Consider the following 25000-nt stretch of genomic DNA (forward strand, 5'->3'; position numbering starts at 1 on the left):
CGATGATGCACCTTCATTGACATTTCATGAATTAAATATTAGCCGGCTTTTGATATGTTACATTCAACACTGTCCTAATAAATATATGTACCCTCATGTACAGAAACAAAATGTCCAGTCAGCAAAAGAGGCTTTACACTTGACCAGTAATATATATATGATTTTTTTAGAATTAATAATTCTGTCAAATACGTGATATAACAGCTTGCATTTCCGGTGACAAAAATGATCCATAGGCCTTACTTTTTAATTGCGTAAAATAATCATCATATGAACATTTTTCTGTCTATACCATAGGCTACAGTCAGTTCATTATGAAATCGTTTGAATATGAAAAATTAATTTAAAAAAAAAATCTGATAACTGACTAAAATACGATTGGCATTTCCTGGATTGTTTTCCATTTTTTGGACAGAAATGAAAATTACGAATAGATTTATTTTTACTGTGGAACGTATTGAGCTTAAATCGCTGTTTTTTTTTTTTTTTTTTTTTTTTTTTTTTTTTTTAATGTTAAAATGTGTTAATTTCGTTTTTTGTGTGAACAGGCCATCGATATTTAGTAAAATACATCTTCAGTTTCTTTTAGTTTTCTGAAAAGAAAACTATTGGGCCGGCTTTGTCTGTCCGCCCTCAGATCTTAAAAACTACTAAGGCTAGAGGGCTGCAAATTGGTATGTTGATCATCCACCCTCCAAACATCAATTATACCAAATTGCAGCCCTCTGGCCTCAATAGTTTTTATTTTATTTAAAGTTTAAGTTAGCCCTAATCGCGCCTCTGGCAACGTTATAGGATATGCCACCTCTGGACCGTGGTTAAAGTTTCATGAGCCGCGGCTCATACAGCATTATATCGAGACCACCGAAAGATAGATCTATTTTCGGTGGCCTTGATTATACAATGTGCAGAAAACTCGATTGCGCCAAAGAAACCTCGGCGCATTTTTTACTTATTTAAAAGAAATTCTTTAAAACGCGATATGAAAAGGAGCAATATCTTTACAATTTATCTATTAATTTCAATCCGAGCACTGCAATTAATAAAACATCCTATCCTATAATATTTTTCTCATAAATTCCCAATTATTAGAACGATAATAGGAAGCTCCCGTAAAACCAAAATTATATTCATTTAGGATATTACGTTCATGTAATCATTTCAAGCGATGTAATATGTATATTTTTTTTTGGCCTCGGTTAATAAAGTATTCATGAAATTAAAAGGTGATTGATAATATGATAAAAAAAAACTTTTCCTAGAATTTTTGAAAATTCAGTGTTATGTAATTATTCTTTATTATTATCATAACTTGCATTTGGGTCTATTTAATTTTGACAAACGACATTTTAAACTCTCTTATTATCCACTGGAAACTCATTGGAGAAAGGGGTCTGTTTCAAGCTGACGAAGAAAAGGATTTATTTCCAGCTGACAGAGAAAGGATTTATTTGAAACTGACAAAGAAAGGAGTTCGTTTCAAACTGGCAAAGAAAGGGATTTGTTTCAAGCTGACAAGGGAAGAGATTTGTTTCCGTCTGACAAAGAAAGAGATTTGTTTCATACTGACAAAGAAAAGGATTTATTTCCAACTGACAGTGAAAGGGATTTCTTTGAAACAGACAAAGAAAGGAATTTGTTACAAACTCACAAAGAAAAGGTTTTGTTTGAAAATGACAAAGAAGGGGATTTATTTCAAACTGATAAAGAAAAGAGTTTGTTTCAAAATGACGAGGAAAGGGATTTGTTTCGGACTGACAAAGAAAGAGATTTGTTCCAAACAACAAAGAAAGGGATTTGTTTCAGACTGACAAAGAAAGGGGGTTTGTTTCAGACTGACAAGGAAAGGGATTAGTTTCAAACAAAGAAAGGGGTTTAAATGACAAGGAAAGGGATTTGTTTCAAACTGACAAAGAAAGAGATTTGTTTCCTACTGACAAGGAAAGGGGTTTGTTTCAAACTGATAAACAAAGGGATTTGTTTCAGACTGAAAAGGAAAGGGATGAGTTTCAAACGAAGAAAAGAGTTTGTTTCCAACTGACAGAGAAATGGATTTCTTTGAAACTGACAAAGAAAGGAATTTGTTACAAACTGACACAGAAAAGGGTTTGTATCAAACTGACAAAATATCGAGATTCGTTTCTCCTTAAAAAAGTTTCTGTTATCAACTTCTTTTGCGCTTCCTCTTCTCGGAAATTATACCCATTACTTACGCACACCTGACGTTTCATATTAGCGTAACCCCACCCCCCCTCCCCTCCCCCTCTTCTCTCTCTCTCTCTCTCTCTCTCTCTCTCTCGTGTACGTTCGTTTCTCTTTGTGTATGTAGGCTAAGTACAACGTTTATCTTTTTATATTCACGACACCTGTAAAATCATTTTCCTTTCGTTAGTATTATGTCGTCCTTCTTGGACAGACTAAACTAACAATGTTTCCGATTTAGACATCACACATTTCTTTTATTAAGTAAAATTTTTCGTCAGTTCAAGATAACACTTGTTTCAATATAAGATTTTACGCTTGATACACAGGAGGGAAATCAAAAATTGATTGGTTTGCTTGAAAGGCACTATGTATACTGCGAGTTTTCCTCCTGTTACACTTTACAAGCCTTTTACTGTCAATTTCCATTTCAGCGCTGAATGACCTCATAGATCCCAGTGCTTGGCTTTTGCCTAAATTCTAGATTCAATACAGATTGCTTCACTGCGATTTCTTGGAAAGTCCTGATATTTGTATTTTTGCCCTTTTGAGAAGCGTTCAAATTAAATTGAAACGATGCTTTAAAGTCGACTTGTAAAATCTGTAGTAACTTTCCATTGTGTTTGAAGTTTTTTCCTGAGGTAAAAGTCTGGCTCGAAACTAAGCTAGGTTTTCTCTTTACAGGAAAAATAGCGCGGTCCGAAGCCACAGCCTTGTAGTACAACCTCTTCCTTGAAGGCCAGTGGGAGACTGGACTCCATGTACAGTAGTGAGTACCTAATGTTTTACGATACATATACATTGGAGGCAATTTAGCTGATGGATTGTTGGAAGAAGCGGTTGAAAAGGTGAACGAAGCATTTGAAAATATAATAACGATAACAAGATGATCACCTCAGAACAATGCAATCAAGATAGATTCAGAATTTAAGAATCCCCGGTAATCCATAAGAGAGGTCACTTGCGGTATCCGAGCCCTCTTCAAAAAATGATTTATAATCACCGAGATCAATAATTCTGATTAGAAATTATATAAAATAACTTACATTTTCATTATATATGCAAATTTGGCGGGGGTTTTCCGGGAGAAATGGAAATAAAGGGAACAGGATAGAATAATATCTCTTGAGAAGTTGTTATTGAAAATTAGTGCATATGAAATATTCAGTAATGTCCTGATATGTTTTCGTATAGATGTGAGTCCTGTAAATACATGTATAAGCGCTATATATATATATATATATATATATATATATATATATATATATATATATATATATATATATATATAATATATATATATATATATATATATATATATATATATATATAATGCATACATACATATATATATCTATCTATTATATTATATATATATATATATATATATATATATATATATATATATATATATATATATATATATATATATATATAATATATATATATATACTGTATATAAACACATACACACACTCACTCACATATTTCATCTGAGATGGCCCTCAGTATATATGTCCTGTATAATGGGCCATTTCACCCTGCAAGGCAGAGCGGGGAGACTAAGTCCCCTTTTTAAAAAGCCAAACAAACTCGATTGGCAAATGTTGACGGAGCTGCCTACAAGCTGAGCCAATGGGAGGACTTTAAAATTCTGGCAGTAGTCAGGTTAGTAGAAAATTGCATTGCTTTGATTACGTAGGCAAAGCAAAAAAAAAAAAAAAAAGAGCTCAGGTTCCAACCTCCTTCCACCCTTCTCTTCTCTCTCTCTCTCTCTCTCTCTCTCTCTCTCTCTCTCTCTCTCTCTCTCTCTCTCTTAGGATCTAACCTCCCTCCACCTCTTTCTGTCTTCCAGAGGATCTAGCCTCTCTCTCTCTCTCTCTCTCTCTCTCTCTCTCTCTCTCTCTCTCTCTCTCTCTCTCTCTCTCTCTCTCTCACTTTGAAGTCTTGTTTGTAATCTCTCTCTTCCTGAGTCTTTGTGTATCGAGAGGGTTGTTTAAATTGCTGTCCAGCTAGTCGTGGGGGGGCCAGCGTGACCTTCATTATACCCTTACATTATACCCGGGAATAGGTCGCCATTCATTGTATCTAATTTAAAAACAGATAAGGGGACATTTATCATTTGTGCTAATTATTCACGTTTCAGGGTCTCTGATATCATTTTTCGATGTTTACTATGATAATAATAATAATAATAATAATAATAATAATAATAATAATAATAATAATAATAATAATAATAATAATAATAATAATAATAATATAAAATTGTCATTTATGTCCAATGGTGAAAGAAATTTATCAGTTGTGTTGAACGGGTACCGTCTTTTATCAACTGCTTCATAGAAAAACAGTTGATAAAGGATGGTAGCCACTCAACAGAATTAATAAATATTCTTTCACCATTGGACAAAAATTATAATTTTATAACGTTGTTGGCAAGACATATAGCACATTATTATTATTATTATTATTATTATTATTATTATTATTATTATTATTATTATTATTATTATTATTATTATTATTACACTTCTTTCAACAGTTGTTGTTTGGGTAAGGTATTATTATTATTATTATTATTATTATTACCGCACTTCTTTCAACAACTGTTCTTTGGGTAAGGTATTATTATTATTATTATTATTATTATTATTATTATTATTGACATACGTCATCCGAAGAATATATTTTGTTAATAAGAAACTGCAACCTAAAGGAAATGTTATTTATCTTAGCATTACAAAAAGAGAGAGAGAAAAAAAAAAGATTTGTTATTTCAAACGTCTTCCTTGACACATCCGTTGTCTTCCTGCCACTCTCAATTTCAATTAAACCATTGTTTGCATACCTTTGGCCCTCATTTCCTCAGTAGTTGCCAGATCTCCTCACAGGTCAGCTCAGGAAAGAATTTTCTATCCAAAAAGTGTTTTATTATTCCCAGGTTATGGGGAAAAGGAGAAAGATCCATTGTATCTGAATCTTTTAAGTGATAATGGAAATGTAATGTAATGAATGACATCCACTTTCAACAGTGGCAATTAAAAATTGAAGTTATGGTTTTGTTTCAGTTTGTTAGTTTGTGCGTTCTGGTATAGGAACGGAATATAGAGTTTAGGCCAAAGGCCAAGCACTGGGACCTATGAGGTCATTCAGCGCTGGAAAGCTAATTGAGAGTAGGTAGGTTTGAAAGGTGTAACAGGAGGAAAATCTCGCACTTGCATTATGGAATAATTGTTAGGAGAGGGTGGATAGCAAGATGGAAGAAAGATAATATGAATGGAGGTACAGTAAAAGGAATGAAAGGGGTTGCAGCTAGGGGTCGAAGGGACTCTTCAAAGAACCGTAAGTAATGCCTACAGTGCACCACGTGGGGTGCACTGACGGCACTACTCCCCTACAGGGTCTTGTCTTATTAACACTTAACTGTTAACCTTACTGAGGAAAAAATGTGCTAAATTCACTGTATATTTTTTTAACTTACGGGAAAAATTACTGATAGGCTATAATAACAAAAGGCAACATGTCAATGGACTGAATGATTTGATTAAAGATAGAATCGTTGAATTTGCACTTTTGGCGTTGAAGAATAAAATAGATTTTGATGTCACTAAATCAGAAATTGAACTAACAGCTGAAATTTGGGTTTCAGAAAAAAAGCTTAGTGGGTTAACAGGAATTTTTTCCCGTAGGCGTAAGTGCCCTTGACATTTCGAACTGGAACCTGGTAAGTTAATAAGTATTTTATTTTATTCGTAAGTCACCCATATTGATATAAAAATAATACAAAGAAAATGGCATTAATTAATTAATTAGACTTAATCAGGTAATCCATTTTAGCATTTGAAAATCGTGACAGATCCCACGTTAGAATAAAATTAAAATATATTCACAATAAATCTCTTTCGTATGGAATTATTTTTTCAAGCGAGATGAAATGAATTAATTAAGCCGGCGAGGCTCTTATTCAATTAATTTGGGATAAAAAAGAAGATAGGTAGAAATCTTTCGTAATGAACGGATCTAATGGTGAACGAAGCAATTCGGGATATTCTGAAATGCTTCGTCAGAGAAAACTAAATACGTGAAAGGTGACATAAGTCTTGCCTTCTGAATTAAATTATACATTTGATATTAATTATTTATATGATAGTATTTGACAGATTACAGTATTTTTCTTTTTTTGCCATAAAACATTAAAATCAAAATACCCCAGTTGCCAGGCAGCGTTTTTCGAACGATATTGTAGGGATTTTGATCCTATATTTTTAGGCTTGACCTAAAAGAAATATGATAGATATTGATGACCTCCTGTCAACGTGACTGTTTTTTTTTTTTTTCTTTAGAGTCCTGTTCTTTTGTTCTTTTGTTCTGGTTTGTATCCATTTATTTCCTCACTTGTTCATTCGTAAGTTTTTATATATATATATATATATATATATATATATATATATATATATATATATATATATATATATATATATATATATATATATGAATGTCTTTTCCTGTAATACTACAGTGTAATATTCCCATAAAACACTATTTAAACATTGAAACCATATATTTCGGGCACTTGTTTCTGTGCCCTGTTCACTCAGTGAACAGGGCACAGAAACAAGTGCCTTATGGTTTCAACGTTTAAATAGTGTTTTATGGTTCATATATATATATATATATATATATATATATATATATATATATATATATATATATATATATATATATATATATATATATATATATATATATCAGTCGAAACCGGTCAGGACCTACACCCCGTTTCTTATTTTTCACCTGTGGTAATGTGTGATAAATGAATCACGTACAAAAGTGATAATAATCTTATATATATATATATATATATATATATATATATATATATATATATATATATATATATATATATATATATATATAAATCATGAATTAGTATATGTATATTTCACAATATGTTCCTTCTTTTATTGATTTTCTTTTCCACCTGTGGCCTTCTTTGCGTTCGGCGGTTTTTGTTTTCCTTTTGTCATACGAACATTTGTGAATTAGGTAAGTAAAATGCTTTTGTTAACAAGTTTTCTTAAGAAGAAAGTAGAGCATCTTTCTCTGTTAGTTTGTCAGAACCCGAAGGCCTACACCAACATCTCCAGTCCATCACGCACCTTTTAGTTTTCTGTAAAAGGAAACTATTGTGCCGGCTTTGTCTGTCCGTCCGCACTTTCTTGTGTCCGCACTTTTTCTGTCCGCCCTCAGATCCTAAAAACTACTGAGGCTAGAGGGCTGCAAATTGGTATGTTGATCATCCATCCTCCAATCATCAAACATACCAAATTGGAACCCTCAGGCCTCAATTGTTTTTATTTTATTTAAGGTTAAAGTGTTAAAGTTAGCCATAATCGTGCTTCTGGCATCGATTATGATAGGCCACCACCGTGCCCTGGTTAAAGTTTCATGGGCCGCGCCTCATACAGCATTATACCTAGACCACCTAAAGATAGGTCTGTTTTCGGTGGCCTTGATTATACGCTGTATCAGCTGTGCAGAAAACTTGATTGCGTCGAAGAAACTTCGACGCATATTTTCCTTGTTGCAGATTGCATTTCATCATTTAAATTCTATTTCATGGCTTCTTTCGGAGGGCAGCTGTCAAATGTGCAGACCCTTCATAGAGTGAAGTAATTCTAGATATAATTATAATTTCCACGTAAATGGAAGCCTTTGATGTAAGACAATTTTCTGGTATCTGGTATCTAAAAGTTGGTAAATTTTCTTCACATTCCTCTCCAGCATCTCACACGCGTCTGAAAACCTTAAATATATTGAAGGAACCCCCAAACTCGAATACTTTTCCATCTCAACAAAAAACAAATGCAAATAGAGTCAAATGATGCAGAATATCTCACGTGTGGCCGACACCACTGACACAGAATTCGGTGACAATGGGATATCGAGGAGAATCAGAATAAACATTGGGGAGATTCGCGGATCCAGCCAAAATTGCGTTGAAGGACGGGAGAAGATGACGTTGATTTTGTGTAATGGGAGGCTGATGGTTTCCCCTTCGATAGAAGGAACCTCGCTTACGCAGCGATATGTTTTCCGACTGCGTGATAGGAAGATGGCGTAGGGTTGCATGACTGGAGACTTTTTTAGAAAGCAAGTTGAGTTTTGTTTACTTGTTTTATTTGTCGGAAACTCAAAATGAAATGTATCTGTTTGTGATTTTGGTCATCATTACTGAAAGGAGAAAGGATGTCCACAGTGGATAGTTTTTGTTCAAGGGTTAATAGTATTGAGTATTTACTTTTAATACAGAGGTTTTGGTATCCCTTTTGAGAAATGGTTTGCAAAGAACCCCCCTTTCGGGACGCCACAATTTTGCTAATAGGTATTACTAATTAAAAATCTGCTTTTCCACTCTTTCTTGCAAAGGTGCCGGAAAACGACAACAACAAAATGGCCATAAATTATAAAAAGAAAAGGAAAAATGACCTACGAATATAATGTCTCGTCAAGTCCATTTAACCCGCAGAATTATTTCCATTCATCTGCATACTGTTGATATAAGTAATTGACTGCGATATACGAAACGGTTTACAGTGGAAGGCTGTCAATATTCACGAGGCACACCAGGAATAATTAATCAAGCTACTTTCGCTCGGCTGCGCTATCTACTTTATGAATAATGGAGTGAAAGGACAAAGCCAGAATGATTTCAAATCACCCGGCATCGGCAGCTGGGGATTAAATATTCAGGAAAGAGGATTTGTAAACACTTCTGTTTCACGAAGGACAAACTTAGTAATATCTCCGGTTGCTAGAGGATTAAAGGAGATTGAAAATTGAGATTTATTTAAAATTTAGGAAGTGGTTTTTTGTCTAAAACGAAGAAGGGGACAGTTACTTTGAGGAGATGTAAGTTTATCAAGGACTGTTAAGATTGTTGGGTAATAAGCATTTCTGTAGTGCTGCAAGCACCCAAATTGAAATCATGCAGTAGGCACTGTAACCCTTCGGCCCCTAGCTTTAACCCCTTCGTTCCTTTTACTGTACCTCTTTTCATATTCTCTTTCCGCCAACTTTCTTCCACCCTCTCGTAACAATTGATTCATAGTGCAACTGCGAGGTTTTCCTCCTGTTGCACCTTTCAAACCTTTTACTGTCAATTTCAGTTTCAGCGCTGAGTGACCTCAGTGGTCCCAGTGCTTGGCCTCCGGTCTAAATTCTATATGCAGTTCAATCCAGATTGAAACTAAATTTTTCAGGTAAAACCAGGTAATCATAATTAAGTCTATAATTCCTGCGAGGTTTTATGTACAGCTGTTAAGATGATGTACAAGGATCCCAGTTAAGCATTTGCGCCGAAATTATCTCTCTCTCTCTCTCTCTCTAAGATAGTACATTAGGAATTTGCGCTGAAATTCTTCTTCTTCTTCTCCTCCTCTCTCTCTCTCTCTCTCTCTCTCTCTCTCTCTCTCTCTCTCTCTCTCTCTCTCTCTCTCTCTCTCTTATTTACCTCGTAATATATCAACTAACTTACGTGCCAGTTCCGATCTTTCAAAGAAATTACTTAAGATTCTTCATAATTTAAAAGTTCTTTTATACTTTGCAATTCTATAGACTGCTGTGCATTATGGTACTCACACGTCCCTATAACAAAATAATCGGAAATTCGTAATTTCCTTTTTTAATATTTAACCCCCCCCAAAAAAATCCATTATCTCGTATTTGGTCGGAAAAATTGGTCACTGGGAAATATACGGGCCACCTAATATCACGCTGCCCAAAATTGTACAGAACATTAGTGGTTGTTTATTACGGCAATTTTTGAGGGTTATATGGAATCCACAGTACAATTACAAAAAAAAATGTGAGTAATATATACTTGGTTTTGAAATATCGCCGTCAGGCTGATTCATAATAGGTAATTCCTCTGTTTTTTTTTTTTTTGTTCGCGGCACTTGTAAATGATCCATGTTCTAAAAATACACTCTCATGCCGTTTATTAGTTACTCAGATAATGCTTATAAATTGTTTTTGTTCCCGTTGCATTTGTATAATGCGTCACATAAAATGGAAAAAGGATTTGATATTTTTTCGAGAGTTTATATATATATATATATATATATATATATATATATATATATATATATATATATATATATATATATATATATATATATATATATATATATATATATATATTATGCTTTCTGAAAACGCTAATTTTAAGAATGCATTTTATCACACTTAATGACGAAAATTTATATAATTTAAGTATATAACTTTGAAATGATTTTACCAAAATAAAAATTACAGGCACACAAAGTAAGCGAACTGTTTTTATCATCATTACAGTCATCTTGCATCTACATACGAGTTGCAAAGGCAATAATGTTATGAAGTTGATCAAAGTATTGGATGTCCTTCCTTCCAGTATAATAGTGACTGAAAGTTAAAGTATGTTTTAATGAGTTCAATGTGCGATGTAAATAAAAAAGGAAATTTGGCCAAGAGAAAAAAAATTCAGAAGTTGATAATCACAAGTAAAAAATGCGCCGAAATTTCTTCTGCACAATCGAGTTTCCTGTACAGCCACTACAGACTATAATCAAGGCCACCGAAAATAGATCTACCTTTCGGTGGTCTCGGTATAATGCTGTAAGAGCGGCGGCCCATGAAACTTTAACCACGGCCCGGTGGTGGCCTATCCTATAACGTTGCCAGAGGCACGATTATGGCTAACTTTAACCTTAATTAAAATAAAATAAAAGCTGTCAAGGCTAGAGGGCTGCAGTTTGGTATGTATGATGATTGGAGGGTGGATGGTCAACGTACCAATTTGCAGCCCTCTAGCCTCAGTAGTTTTTAAGGTCTGAGGGCGGACGGAGAAAAGTGCGGACAGAATAAAGTGCGGACGGACGGACAAATCCGGCAATACAAACTATCAGTGTAGACCTAATAATAGATTAAGATACACTCTGATGAATTCAACATTCGGTGTAAGTAAATATGAATTTTAACCTGAAAAAAAAGACTTTCATGTCAAGAAAAAAAGAAGAAGGAAATATGAAGAGGAAGCGAACAAGAGATAAAACACTTTTCTTTTCACAGCAATTTTTGTTCCTCCATTTCTCCCGTCTCTGCTCCATTCGCTTTCCTTGAATTGTGTAATGTTCTGAAAAAAGGACTTTGGAGGAAAGTCCAGCATAGAATTCTGCGCCTCCCTTGCACTTTGGAAAATGGGAAAGAACTCGAAGAAATAAAAAAAAAAAAGGAAATAATGAAAAAAGGAAATAAAAAAAAACCAGGTTATGAGGATTTTTTGAGGGTGGTGAAATGTTCAAGAATGGAAAGTGTAATGTGGGCTGTGAAATCTCCTGATTGAGTTATATTTCCTTTTTATTTTATATATTTTTTGCAGGTTTTTATTCGCTATACCATCGCTCCTTTGATTACAGATAGACGAAGGAACAAATGGTTTCGAATGTACCAAGTTGAAACTTACTTTGTTCTCTTTTCAAAGTTATTTAAAACAAAAGTTAGTGAGTGCTGGAAAGTAGTGTGTGTGTGTTTGAGAGAGAGAGAGAGAGAGAGAGAGAGAGAGAGAGAGAGAGAGAGAGAGAGAGAGAGCTTTATAAAACATTACTAATAAGAGTTTCTGAATGCCAACACAGGTATTTTGTCACAGAGAGCCGATACTGTTGATTATCGTCCACCATATCACAGATAAATGCTGCAATTAATGACAAAACAAGTTTATAAAAATAACAAAAAAATTAGGTTTTGAGAGAGGGGAGATTTTATAACGGTTTCGGAATGGCAATGCAGATATTTTGTCATTGAGAGCCAGTACTGTTGATTATCGTCCACCATATCACAGATAAATACTGCAGTTAATAACAAAACAGGTTTATAAAAATAAAAAAAATAACTTAGGTTTTGAGAGAGAGAGAGAGAGAGGTTTTATAACGGTTTCGGAATGGCAACACAGGTATTTTGTCACTGAGAGCCAGTACTGTTAATTATCGTCCATCATATCACATAAATAAATACTGCAATTAATGACAAAACAAGTTTATAAAAATAACAAAAACTTAGGTTTTGAGAGAGAGAGATTTTATAACGGTTTCGGAATCGCAATACAGATATTTTGTCATTGAGAGCCAGTACTGTTGATTATCGTCCATCATATCACATAATTAATTACTGCAATTAATGACAAAACAGGTTTATAAAACTAAAAAAAATAACTTAGGTTTTGAGAGGGAGAGAAATTTTATAACGGGTTCGGAATGGCAACACAGATATTTTGTCACTGAGAGCCAGTACTGTTGATTATCGTCCATCACATCTCTTAAATAAATACTGCAATTAATGACAAAACAGATTTATAAAAATAACAAAAAACTTAGGTTCTGAAGAATGAAATAACTCGTGTTGCCTATCTTGTTGTTTACCAGTATTTACGAGTATTTACAAACCTCCGCTCAACGTCCTTTTTTTCCTTTGTGGCGAGAAAAACGCAACTAGGTTTTCATTCTTTACTGACGCGTTTCACACTTGTAAACAAAGTCGTCAGCATACGTTTCGAGATCATGCAATGATTTTGCAGTGTTTTGGTCATTTTTCTGCCGTACCTCGGAGTTCGTGGAAATGTATATTGTTGTAGATTGTAGGAGTGACATTCTCCGTAGGGGGATAGTGCCGTTAGTGCACCTCGCGGGGTTCACTGTAGGCATTATCAAAGGTTCTTTGCAGCTTCCCTTCGGCCCCTAGCTGCAACCCCTTTCATTCCTTTTATTGTACCTCATTTCATATTATCTTTCATCTGTCTTGCCATCCATTCTCTCCCAACGATTATTTCATAGTGCATCAGCAATTTTCCTCCTGTTACACCTTTGTAACCTTTTACTCTCAATTTTCCTTTCATGACCTCATAGGTCCCAGTGCTTGGCCTTTAGCCTAATCTCTATATTCCATTCCAGGAGTGATCATAAATTTGGATTAATAAATATCTTGCAATAAAAACTAAGTGTTAATTATAATGACAGTAATTTTTTTTATTGTATAGTTTAGCTCATGTTATGATTTTCATTTATGAGAGATTCAAGTAAGTAATGGATGCCAAATTATGTCAGAGGTTGTTTATATGTTTTCCATTATGGTTTGGAGAGCAATTAATGTTGTAAAAATAAGATATACTTGTTCAAACATTTTGAAATAACGTGAGCCATTCACCTTTCAATAATAACGAAAATATTTAATCAGTTGTTGTATTAGTGGAATCATGTAGGTATTTACTCGCATATGGTTGATTAAAAAAAAGCAGTCTTTTTTTTTATTCCAAAGCTAAAACTTCACTCTCATTGCCAAAATCTATATAGCTATTCATTCCTTCATAAAAATCTGTGTAGTGTTGCTGCACTGATACACAAAAAATCACAATAGTTACACTACGTTTCTGGTCAAAAATTCGTATGGTGATGCTAACTCTTTTCATAAAAATCGATATAGTGTTTTGTTTCATTAACCATGTCCCATTTCAACCTATAGCTTCCGTGACTTACCCCTTGATATCCATAAAAGCTTTCCAATTGTCTTTTTAACTCCGCATATACTGTACATATGTATGACATATGCTGGAAAAACTGTATTTTTCATTCCCATGCAGGATAGTCTGATATAGAATCCATTTACACAGTAATATTTTATCTACAAAGACGTGATTTTTCATAGCAACTTACTGTTTATTCTACGGATTGTTAATTAACATTATAGTCTGTAAAGTAAAGTACTTCATTTGAAGTGCTTCCTTACAAAGGAGTTACCTCCTTTGGCCGAAAAACTACCCTGACTTCCATTGCTTCTGGTAGTCTTATTATTCCTTATCTTCCTTTTAGCTTTCATTCTCTTTGGTCTGTAGACAGTTCTCTTCTCAATGATAATGTATATTTTGTTCTTCCGAGGTATGAACGTGGGGGAATTCTCTTCCCAGTGAGATTTGGTAGGTTCCTCCCAGGTATCAACACCATTCAGCTTTCAGCTTGCGTTTTTTAACACAAAATGTCTCCATTGAAATCCTGATATCATTTCCTAACTCTTTTGATAACACAATCCATTAATAAATAGCCATGAAAACTAAAGATAATCGTTTTCCATCCACTTGCTCAGTACTGGGCACTTTCGCTTAATGTATATATGATAGAGGTGCCAGTTGCCATAGAGACCACTCTCACTGTACATATGAAACCAGCCATGCACTGTGAAACGTTCATCGCGAATAACCTACAGTGTAATGGACCGGTTATTGCCTGTTTATTTGCTGTGTGTGGAAGGCTGAAATTGTATAAACTATCTGGGAATTGTATAAGCTTTTTGGGAATGCTATAATTATTTTATAAACTATTTGGGATTTGTATAAGTTTTTTGGGAATGGTATAAACTATTTGGGAATTGTATGAACTATTTGGGAATTTTATAAACTATTTGAATATGCATAGACTATTTGGGAATAGCATCAATAAATTGGGAATTGTATCAACTATTTGGGAATTATAGAAACTTTTTGGGAATTTTATAAACTATTTGGGAAATGTATAAACTATATGGGAATTGTGTTAACTATTTGGGAATTGCATAAACTTTTTGAAATTTGTGTAAGCTATTTGGGAATTGTATAAACTATTTGGGAATTTTATAAACATTCTGGAAATTATATAAACTATTTGTGAATTGTATAAACTATTTGTGAATTGTATAAACTATTTGAGAATTATATAAACTATTTGGGAATTGTATAAACTATTTGGAAATGCATAAACTATTTGGAAATTGTATAAGCTATTTGGGAAATTATAAACTATTTGGGAATAGTATAAATTATTTGGGAATTGTATAAACTATTTGGGAATAGTTTAAACTATCTTGGAATTTTGTAAACTATTTGGGAAATGTATAAAAATATTTGGGAATTGTTAAAACTATTTGGAAATTGTGTAAAATATTATGGAACTGAATCAACTATTTTGGAATTGCATAAACTATTTGGGAAATGGAAATTATTTGGAAATTGTATAAAATATTGTATAAACTAAAACCATTTAAGGTTTCTGGTGGTAATCTTTGTTTTTAATGGGACAATGAAAGTTGATAAAAACTTAAACAAAAATAATAATGATAATTTTATAGTTAATGTATCGACAACAGTACAAGCAAAAAAGATTATAAGAAACCTTCTCTAAACTGACAAATAATAATAATAAAACGGGATATATTAGTATGAAAAACATTTCCTCAACTGATAAATAGTCATTTATCAATTGAGGAAATGTTTCTTATACTAATATATCCCGTTTTATTATTATTATTATTTGTCAGTTTAGAGAAGTTTTCTTATAATCTTTTTTACAAAAAAAACCTTCTCTAAACTGTCAAATAATAAAAATAAAACGGAATATATTAGTATGAGAAACATTTCCTCAACTGATAAATAGTCATTTATCAGTTGAGGAAATGTTTTTTATATTAATATATCCCGTATCATTATTATTATTTGTCAGTTAAGAGAAGGTTTCTTATAATCTTTTTTGCTTGTACTGTTTTTATCAACTTTCATTGTCCCTTCTCGTGTGTCTTTATACGCACTTTAAAAAATGCAAAAAAAAAAAAAACTAAAATCGACTTTTTTAGTTTTCTGAAAAGAAAACTATTGTGCCGGCTTTGTCTGTCCGTCCGAACTTTTTTCTGACCGCACTTTTTCTGTCCGCCCTCAGATCTTAAAAACTACTGAGGCTCGATGGTTGCAAATTAGTATGTTGATCATCCACTCTCCAAAAATTAAATATACCACATTGCAGCACTCTATCCTCAGTAGTGATTATTTTATTTAAGGTTGAAGCTAGCCATAATCGTGCATCTGGCACCACCGAGCCGTTGTTAAACTGTCATGGACCGCAGCTCATACAGCATTATACCGAGACCACCGAAAGATAGATCTGTTTTCGGTGGCCTTGATTATACGATGTATTGGCTGTAAAGAAAACTCGATTGCTCCGAAGAAAGTTCGGCGCATTTTTTACTTGTTTTATCATTTTACTTGTTAGCATAGAGAGGTATACAGCCGTGTTTCATAATAGCATAATCGTAAAACAAATGTTTCAAATAATAAATTTTAATATTCATCATAAATGTAAAGGATATTTCATAACCAGGCTGAAATTATTTTATATAATCTTGAATTTCTTTATTTAAACAAAATTACATATCCGTCTCCCGGATGGCATTAGAACATCGACATTTATTTATGCATGTTACAACCGTAAATAAAAATCAAAAGCGTTTTGTAAAAGAAAGTCATATAAAATGCGTAAACCAATTAGCACAACAATTTCTGCCAATTACCTTTTCCGGTTGGAACATTATATTAATAAGTCCAGTCATTAAACGAAGGCCCCCCACTCTATCCATTATGATCCTACGAAATGATTTATGGTCTGAATTAACATTCATTAATTACCCATTAGTAATTAGGAGTAGAATAACAACGTAATTTATCCGTTCGATTTTTTTGGAAAATTTTGTCGTATGTGGTCACATTGATGGTAAATCATCCACTTCCTTTCCATTATCTGATATTTTATTCATATTCATATTTTACGAATGGTATAGGATACGATTGTCCCTTCCGTTCCTCTTATTTTATCACTTTTTCTTCATTTTTTTTGTTTCCATGAAGCTTCTGTGAGACGAATTTGATGATGGGTTTCTTGCTTGTTTGACCCTTGTGTTGAACATTTCATGTACACACACATATATATATATATATATATATATATATATATATATATATATATATATATATATATATATATTTATATGTATGTAATATATATATATATATATATATATATATATATATATATATATATATATATATATATAGAATTCACCAATCTCAAAATAAATGTTTATTGAATAGGGCTAAGTAGTAGGGTCATTATCATAAATATCCAGGTGATCATAATATATCGGAAGACTGATGCTATGAAAACTAATCAGCGAGGCTGATAAAAGGGTAATTAATTAGAGACACTAAGATATGAAAATTGCCCTCTGAGTTATGGCTCTTGATAACGCGTTCTGTCAGTTACAGTTTGTGCAAATTGTTTGTTTTTATTTTCAATTGTTGGTCTTAAAATGTTAGCAGTTTTCGCTGATATTCTTTTTAATAATTCTTCGCAGACTGTTAGCTATTTATGCTAACATTCATTTTAAACATTGGTCTTGGAATGTTAGCAATTTTAGCTAACTATTTTTAAACATTGTCATTGGAATGTTGTCAGTTTTTGCTAACATTGTCTTTCATTGTTGGTTTTAGAATGTTATCAATTTTTGCTAATATTGCTTTTAAACATGGGTCTTGGAATGTTAGCAGTTTTTGCTAACTAATTTTAAATATTAGTATTGGAATGTTGTTAATTTTTGCCAACATTGGTTTTAAACATTGGTCGTAGAATGTTAGCAACTTTTGCTAACATGGTTTTTAATTTTTGGTTTTAGAATATCACCAATTTTTGCTAACAAGCAACGGTCTGAGAATGTTTGTAATTTTGCTAACATTGTTTTAAAGCAGTGGTCTCAGAATTTTGCAGTTTTTGCTAACATTGTTTTTAAATATTTGTCTTAGCATGTTAGCAATTTTTGCTAACATTGTTTTTAAGCTAACATTGTTTTTAATTATTCGTCTTAGCATGTTAGCATTTTTGCTAACATTGTTTTCAAGTATTAGTCTTAGAATGCTGGCAAGTGTTTTTAAACATTGGTCTCAAAATGTTAGTAATTCTCCCTAACAATGTTTGTAAGCATTGTTCTTAGAATGTTAGCAGTTTTTGCTAACATTGTTTTTAAATATTGTTTTTAGAATGTGAGCAAAAATTTCTTGAAATTATCAATCAATAGTAAACGGACAGTTAAGATTACTCTCGTAAATTCGTAAATGTTTTTATGTGTAAATATTGAATGACAATGAATTGCATGAATATACACATGGAATACTCAAAGCCCTAATTTACATGTACAGATGTGTGGCTGGATGTGTATATATTTGGATTGCGATGGTGTGCACATTTTCGCGCCTGTGCTAGGCGTAGGAAATTAACGGGCATGATATTGACACTTATAAAGATGTTGAAGAATTACGACTGACTTAAGAAAAAGTGAAGTATATATAAAAAATAAACTATTATGATTCAATTTTCACCCCTCTGGGACTTATGTTTAGCAGTAATTGGATAAATATGTGAAAAAAAATAATACGATATTACCTCAGTTCCATCAAGAAAATAGCAGAGAGAGAGAGAGAGAGAGAGAATTTTTGGACTTAGCTTGAAATGAAAATCAAGGTAAAAATTGCTTTAGAAAAATAATCACCAACTTGCTAATAATAATAATAATAATAATAATAATAATAATAATAATAATAATAATAATAATAATAATAATAATAATAATATCCCAACAGCTTGGCATTTCGGCGGTCTTTTGGTATCTTTAAAGAATTTATCAACAGAAGATAATCCCGGGTCGCTGGTGCAGAAGTTTTTCCTGCAGATCATCTCGATAATGCAAAAGAATATCACCTCCCGTGGAGAGAGAGAGAGAGAGAGAGAGAGAGAGAGAGAGAGAGAGAGAGAGAGAGAGAGAGAATATCGCTTTTGGATGATTAAAAACCGGTTATTTTTTATATGGATTTACTGTGGAATATAATTCATGATACTAAAATCTTAATGTGTTAAGGAATAATTAGAAGGGCTGGAAGGTGAAATATAACAATATTCAGCACAATTATTTTCTAGAAGTCAACTGAACTATAAAGAAAAGTCACTAGAATATCAAACAAATGAAAAATCCCTTTTTGGATAATGATAAAAGTAAAGGGGAGAAAATAACAAAAAAAGTAATTTTGTGAAGTGAAACGCAAAATACACTCAACCACGTAATACAGTTAAAACCAAAATATCAGATAAACGAATGTATTTTTTTTTTTCACCATCATTTAATCGAGTGGAATTGGAAAATTGTCGAATTGCTGCGCCATATTGCTGCAGCAGTCATTAGGATTCGCTGTAATGTTTTGTGATAGAGGATCGCTTGCAGCACAATTTCCTGTTTTGAATAACTAATTTCTCATTTGCAGATGTAAAAGTAAACTGACGCTGATCATCCAACAATATTCGAGAAATTTTTATTTTGTGTTGGGGGTGGGGGCGATGATTTTCTATGATCAAGTTATTTCCCCAGAGTAATGAATGCTGTTTGGTTGTAGAGCCATTATCCAGATTTTTTTTTTCTATCTGTCTACTAATCGAGATTTTTTTTTTGGGGGGGGGGAGTGATTTTCTATGATAAAGATATTTACCAAGATCGTTAAATTTTTCATTTGTTTGATTTTCTAGTGACCTTTTCTTTATTGTTCAGTTGACTTTTAGAAAATAATTGTGCTGAATATTGTTATATTTCACCTCTCAGTCCTTCTAATTGTTCCTTAACACATTAAGATTTTTGTATCATGAATTATATTCCACAGTAAATTCATATAAAAAATAACCGGCTTTTAATCATCCAAAAGCGATATTCTCTCTCTCTCTCTCTCTCTCTCTCTCTCTCTCTCTCTCTCTCTCTCTCTCTCTCTCTCTCTCTCCACGGGAGGTGATATTCTTTTGCATTATCGAGATGATCTGCATTTTCCAGAAATTTTTTTAAATCTGTCTAATATTCGAGAGATTTTTATTAAATTTTTTGGGGTGATTTTTTATGATACAGATATTTCCCAAGGTTTGGCTGTAGATCCATTATCCAGACTTTTTTTAGATCTGTCTAATATTCAAGAGGTTTTTATATAATTTTTTTGTGATTTTCTATGATAATGATATTTCCACAGAGAGGTAAATGCTGTTTGGTTGTAGAAATTTCTTTCCTGGTTGTAGAATTTTATTATTTTTTAATCTGTCTAGTTAGATTAAAGATTATATTTGAAAATTCTGATTATTTCCAAAGCCTTTATCCATAGAATTCTCAAGATCTCTCATAACACTTCAGAATAAATAATATATATGTGGCAATGCTATTTGTTTCTAAAGCATTTATGCACAGTGTATTTTTCCAAAATCTTTTGAGAATTCACAGTAAGAATAATGTTGGAAATGCTGCTTATATCTAAAGCCCATTATCCACAGCATGTTGTTTTTATATCTTCTACCAGTCCAGGATAAAGATAAGTGGAAATTCTGTTTATTTCTAAGCCTTTATCGAAGGTGTATTTTTTGAAATCTTTAATCATAGGAGAAATAAAGACATATGAAAATTCTGTTTATTTCTGAAGCCTTTATCCAGAGCACATTTTCGGAATCTTTTACAAATTCTAAATTTGCAAAAGATTTCGAAAAATATACTGTGGATAAAGGCCTCAGAAATTCTTAAGTATTAGAAGATTTAGGAAAAAAACTGAATAAACCACATGCCTTGGTTTTTAAATATTAGAAGATATAGAAAAAAACACTCTGAAACAATGCTTTACAAACTTTAACCACGGCCCTGTGGTGGCATATCCTATATCGTTGCCGGAGCACGATTATGGCTAACTTTAACCTTAATTAAAATAAAAACTACTGAGGCTAGAGGGCTGCAGTTTGGTATGTTTGATGATTGGCGGGTGGATGATCAACATGCCAATTTGCAGCCCTCTAGCCTCAGTAGTTTTTAAGATTGAGGGCGGACAGAAAGATTTCGGGCAGAAAAAAGTGCGGACGGACAGACAAAGCCGGAAAAATAGTTTTCTTTTACAGAAAAAAAAACCAGACAAATCGTAAATTTGAACGGATGAAAGTTCGTGACGGATAAACGAAAGATCTTGGCTATGCCTAATCATACATTTAATAAGCAATTTTCCGTATACCCGTTCAGGCTCGTTCGATGGTTGCTAGCCTGCTTCTGACAGCGTAATTTTCGCAATCCATATTCTCTCTCTCTCTCTCTCTCTCTCTCTCTCTCTCTCTCTCTCTCTCTCTCTCTCTCTCTCTCTCTCTCTCTCGCAGAATTATTTCATCAGTGCATGCTCTGTAGATCTACATAGTGACTTCCATTTTAGTGAATCTAGTTTGATTAATTGTAGGCGTTCGTTCATAAGTACTTTTGTTAGTGTTTTGGTTATTATAATTATTGTAAGTTTAATTACAATTATTGTTATAATTATTTAAAATTAACCAAAAGGCCATGAGATGGCACAGTGAGCTTTCACGGATTTTGTTAAGCAATTGTGAAAAGAGCATAAGCACATACAAGCACATAGGCATACACACACACACACACACACACACACACACACACACACACACACACATATATATATATATATATATATATATATATATATATATATATATATATATATATATATATATATATATATATATATATATATATATATATATATATATATATATATATATATATATACAAACACATTTCAAGAATCTCATATCAGTCACCATACAAAACCTCACCAAAAGCGACTAGACGGTTTTGATAAAATCATGTCACCAAGAACGTCTTGACTTCCATAAAATAATATTCTTTTCAGCGTGGGTTTACTTAACCTGACGTGTGCCTAGTCACTTATAAATTTCGGGAGTGGGGTGGGGATTGGGGGGGTCGTATTCCATTAACGTAAGCGATTCTTTACGCCAGTGCCCCAAAACGCGACTGAAATATGAGGGCATTTAATGCGAGGAGAATAATATTTATTTTTTATTTGTTTTTAGTACGTTCCATTAGGCCGAAGACCAATTGAGCATTCGTCGTCTCCTGTCAAAAATGAACGTAGCAACTGACATTAAACCTGAGTTATTTTGATATATGTTGTTATTGTTACATGGGATCTTTTATGATATATTTTGTCAGGTATGATAGCTTTAAAAAAATGCAAAAATGCTGTATTTTTCGTTCGTTGAAAAGTAAACCGAATATACCGATTCTAATTTGCATAAACAAGTGAAAGGTGTTGTGACCCTCTCTGTTTACGTCAGAGAGAGAGAGAGAGAGAGAGAGAGAGAGAGAGAGAGTAGCTGTTGGTGACTGAATAAGTTATTTTTCAGATATGGTGTTTCAGTGTATGGACGTTTTACTTGATCAAAATGGAAGGAATTGCCAGGTTTAGTAAAACCAAAAATATGGTGTAGAGGTAAAACCTGCCTGATTCCATTTTTTTTTTTTTTTTTTACTAATTAAGGAAAACCAAAAGCCAGATGTATGTGACAATGCTTAGAGATGTAGATTAATCAGTTACGATGAGCCCGTTTTTAGGAAACAATTCCAAATGAATTTTGGGAAACAGACAAAAGAAAAAAAATTGAAAAATTAAAAAGGTTGTAATTTAGGGTCTAGCATTTTAGTGTCCCAAATGATTTCATGGAATGAACGATGCTAGATGAAAAAAAAAATCTCTCTGATACTGAATGTGTTATGCTTCCGCGAGCACAAAGAGCATTGTTTTCTCGTATCGTAATTAGAGCGTGGAATGTGATGTTATGGAGAAACGGATGCCGTAATTGCAAATGTTTCCAAGGACAAGTGATTAAACGAAACATTATGAAAAAATGAGAAAATTTTTTGAAAAAAATCTTGAATGTGCCTGAAGATTTTTTTTTTTCTAAATGTTTACGGAGTTACAGAGGAAAGAATTGTTGCTATAATTTCGTGAAAAGTGATGAATTAATGAAAAGAAAAGACCATTTTCAAAAGCTATTTAAAAAAACATGGTCCATAATAGATGAAAATAAAGCTACCAAGAATTTCAATTCGCGGGTTCAGGATGGAAGGATCTGTAATGATCACAGCTGCCTAAAGCATTATTATAGAAATCATATTACTAAATTAGTCCACACACAGTTACATGCATATACGAACGCACACATATAAATAAATTCATGCAGTATATATATACATATATATATATATATATATATATATATATATATATATATATATATATATATATATATATATATATATATATATATATATATATATATATATATATATATATATATATATGCTTATATGTCACTAAATAGCGCGTGACAACATATTTAGCCAAGGCCACAGGAAGAACAAAAGAAGGAGTACCAAGCGCTTTCGTGTTCTTTTCAAAACATTTTTTCGAGGTAAGGCCACAGGTATGTACCTCGAAAATGTGTTGAAAAAACACGAAAGCGCTTGGTACTCTTTTTACTTTTCCTGGGGCCTTGGCTAAATATATTATATATATATATATATATATATATATATATATATATATATATATATATATATATATATATATATATATATATATATATATATATATATATATATATATATATATATATATATATATATATATATATATATATCTCCTGGTCGTTTCTACATCTTACCAATCTTCGTTCTCCCGCTCGCTGTTTGCCTGGGCAAGTTGCTTCTCGAGTGTTAGGTTGGCGTTTCGCTATAGTCCCGTATTTCTTGGAGTGTTGAGCAAAGCTTCATTCTCCTTCCCGGGAATATATACTGCCGGGTCTTTGTGTAAGAAATTCTGTGCAACAACGATGGATTTCGGACGTCATACCTACTTCAGTTTTCTTATTTTTAGTTTTCTGTAAAAGATAAAAATTGAGTCGGCTTTGTCTGTCCGTCCGCGCACTATTCTCTCCGGACTTTTTCTGTCCGCCCCAGATCTTAAAAACTACTGAGGCTGCAGGGCTGCAAATTGGTATGTTGATCATCCATCATCCAATCATCAAACATACTAAATTGCAGCCCTCTAGGCTCAGGAGTGTTTATTTGATTTAAGGATAATTTAACCATAATCGTGCCTCTGGCAACGATATAGGATAGGCCACCACCGGCCGTAGTTACAGTTTTATGGGCCGCGGCTCATACAGCATTATACCGAGACTCCAAAAGATAGAAAAGTTTTCGGTTGGCCTTGATTATACGCTGTACCGACTGCACAGAAAACTCGATTGCGCCGAAGAAACTTCGGTGCATATTTTACTTGTTTTCAATTCATATCTATTTCAGTTACTTAAGTTTTGTTTTTGCTGTTGCTCAGTCATTCCTTCTATCACTTCAATTATCTCTTTTTATTCTTATTTGTTCAGTCAATTTTTGTTTTTTATGATTGTTCGGGAGCTTACAGGACTTGGATTATTTTATTTTGCAATTCCTTCTAATATTTGCTATTGTTACGTAAATTCAGTAATAACTTCGTCGAATTTTTTACAGTCGTAATGCAAATTAAATGAATCCCTGAACACTTCATATTTTTGATGTAATGATTTGTTCTCCGAAGGCAGTTTAGGAATTCATAATTCCTATGATTGTTTAGACAAATAACTTCAGGAACGAATTGCAGATTTCTATGAGGCAATCATTACCTTTCCATTTCTCTACAGTGCCCATGAAAGGCTATTTTGTAATGCTAACATAATTGCATCGAATATATATATATATATATATATATATATATATATATATATATATATATATATATATATATATATATATATATATATATATATATATATATATTATATATCTGTGGACATCCATTACAGCGTCTACTGGAAAATAATGAAAACATTCACGTACTTTAATGCAAAATAATGAACTTTAAAATCCACCCAATTACTTCGAAGAAACTATTAGTAACGTATACTTCAAACTATTCCCCCTTTATTCACGACTCCCTTTACCATAGGGA

General features: G+C 32.7%; 1 protein-coding gene and 1 long non-coding RNA gene across 4 annotated transcripts in view; one reads left to right on the forward strand and one right to left on the reverse strand.

Annotated features, from left to right (window-relative positions):
• Window positions 1-25000, reverse strand: part of LOC136850822 (putative neural-cadherin 2) — a 774623-nt gene that overhangs the window by 609257 nt on the left and 140366 nt on the right. The window lies entirely within an intron of this gene.
• Window positions 1-25000, forward strand: part of LOC136850823 (uncharacterized) — a 206472-nt gene that overhangs the window by 91080 nt on the left and 90392 nt on the right. Inside the window, exon 5 of the long non-coding RNA XR_010856759.1 lies at window positions 2887-2971. This is a non-coding gene — a long non-coding RNA (uncharacterized lncRNA). The remainder of the gene's footprint in view (window positions 1-2886; window positions 2972-25000) is intronic.

This window comes from Macrobrachium rosenbergii, chromosome 22 (assembly GCF_040412425.1).
Source record: "Macrobrachium rosenbergii isolate ZJJX-2024 chromosome 22, ASM4041242v1, whole genome shotgun sequence".
Taxonomy (NCBI): Eukaryota; Metazoa; Arthropoda; class Malacostraca; order Decapoda; family Palaemonidae; genus Macrobrachium; species Macrobrachium rosenbergii.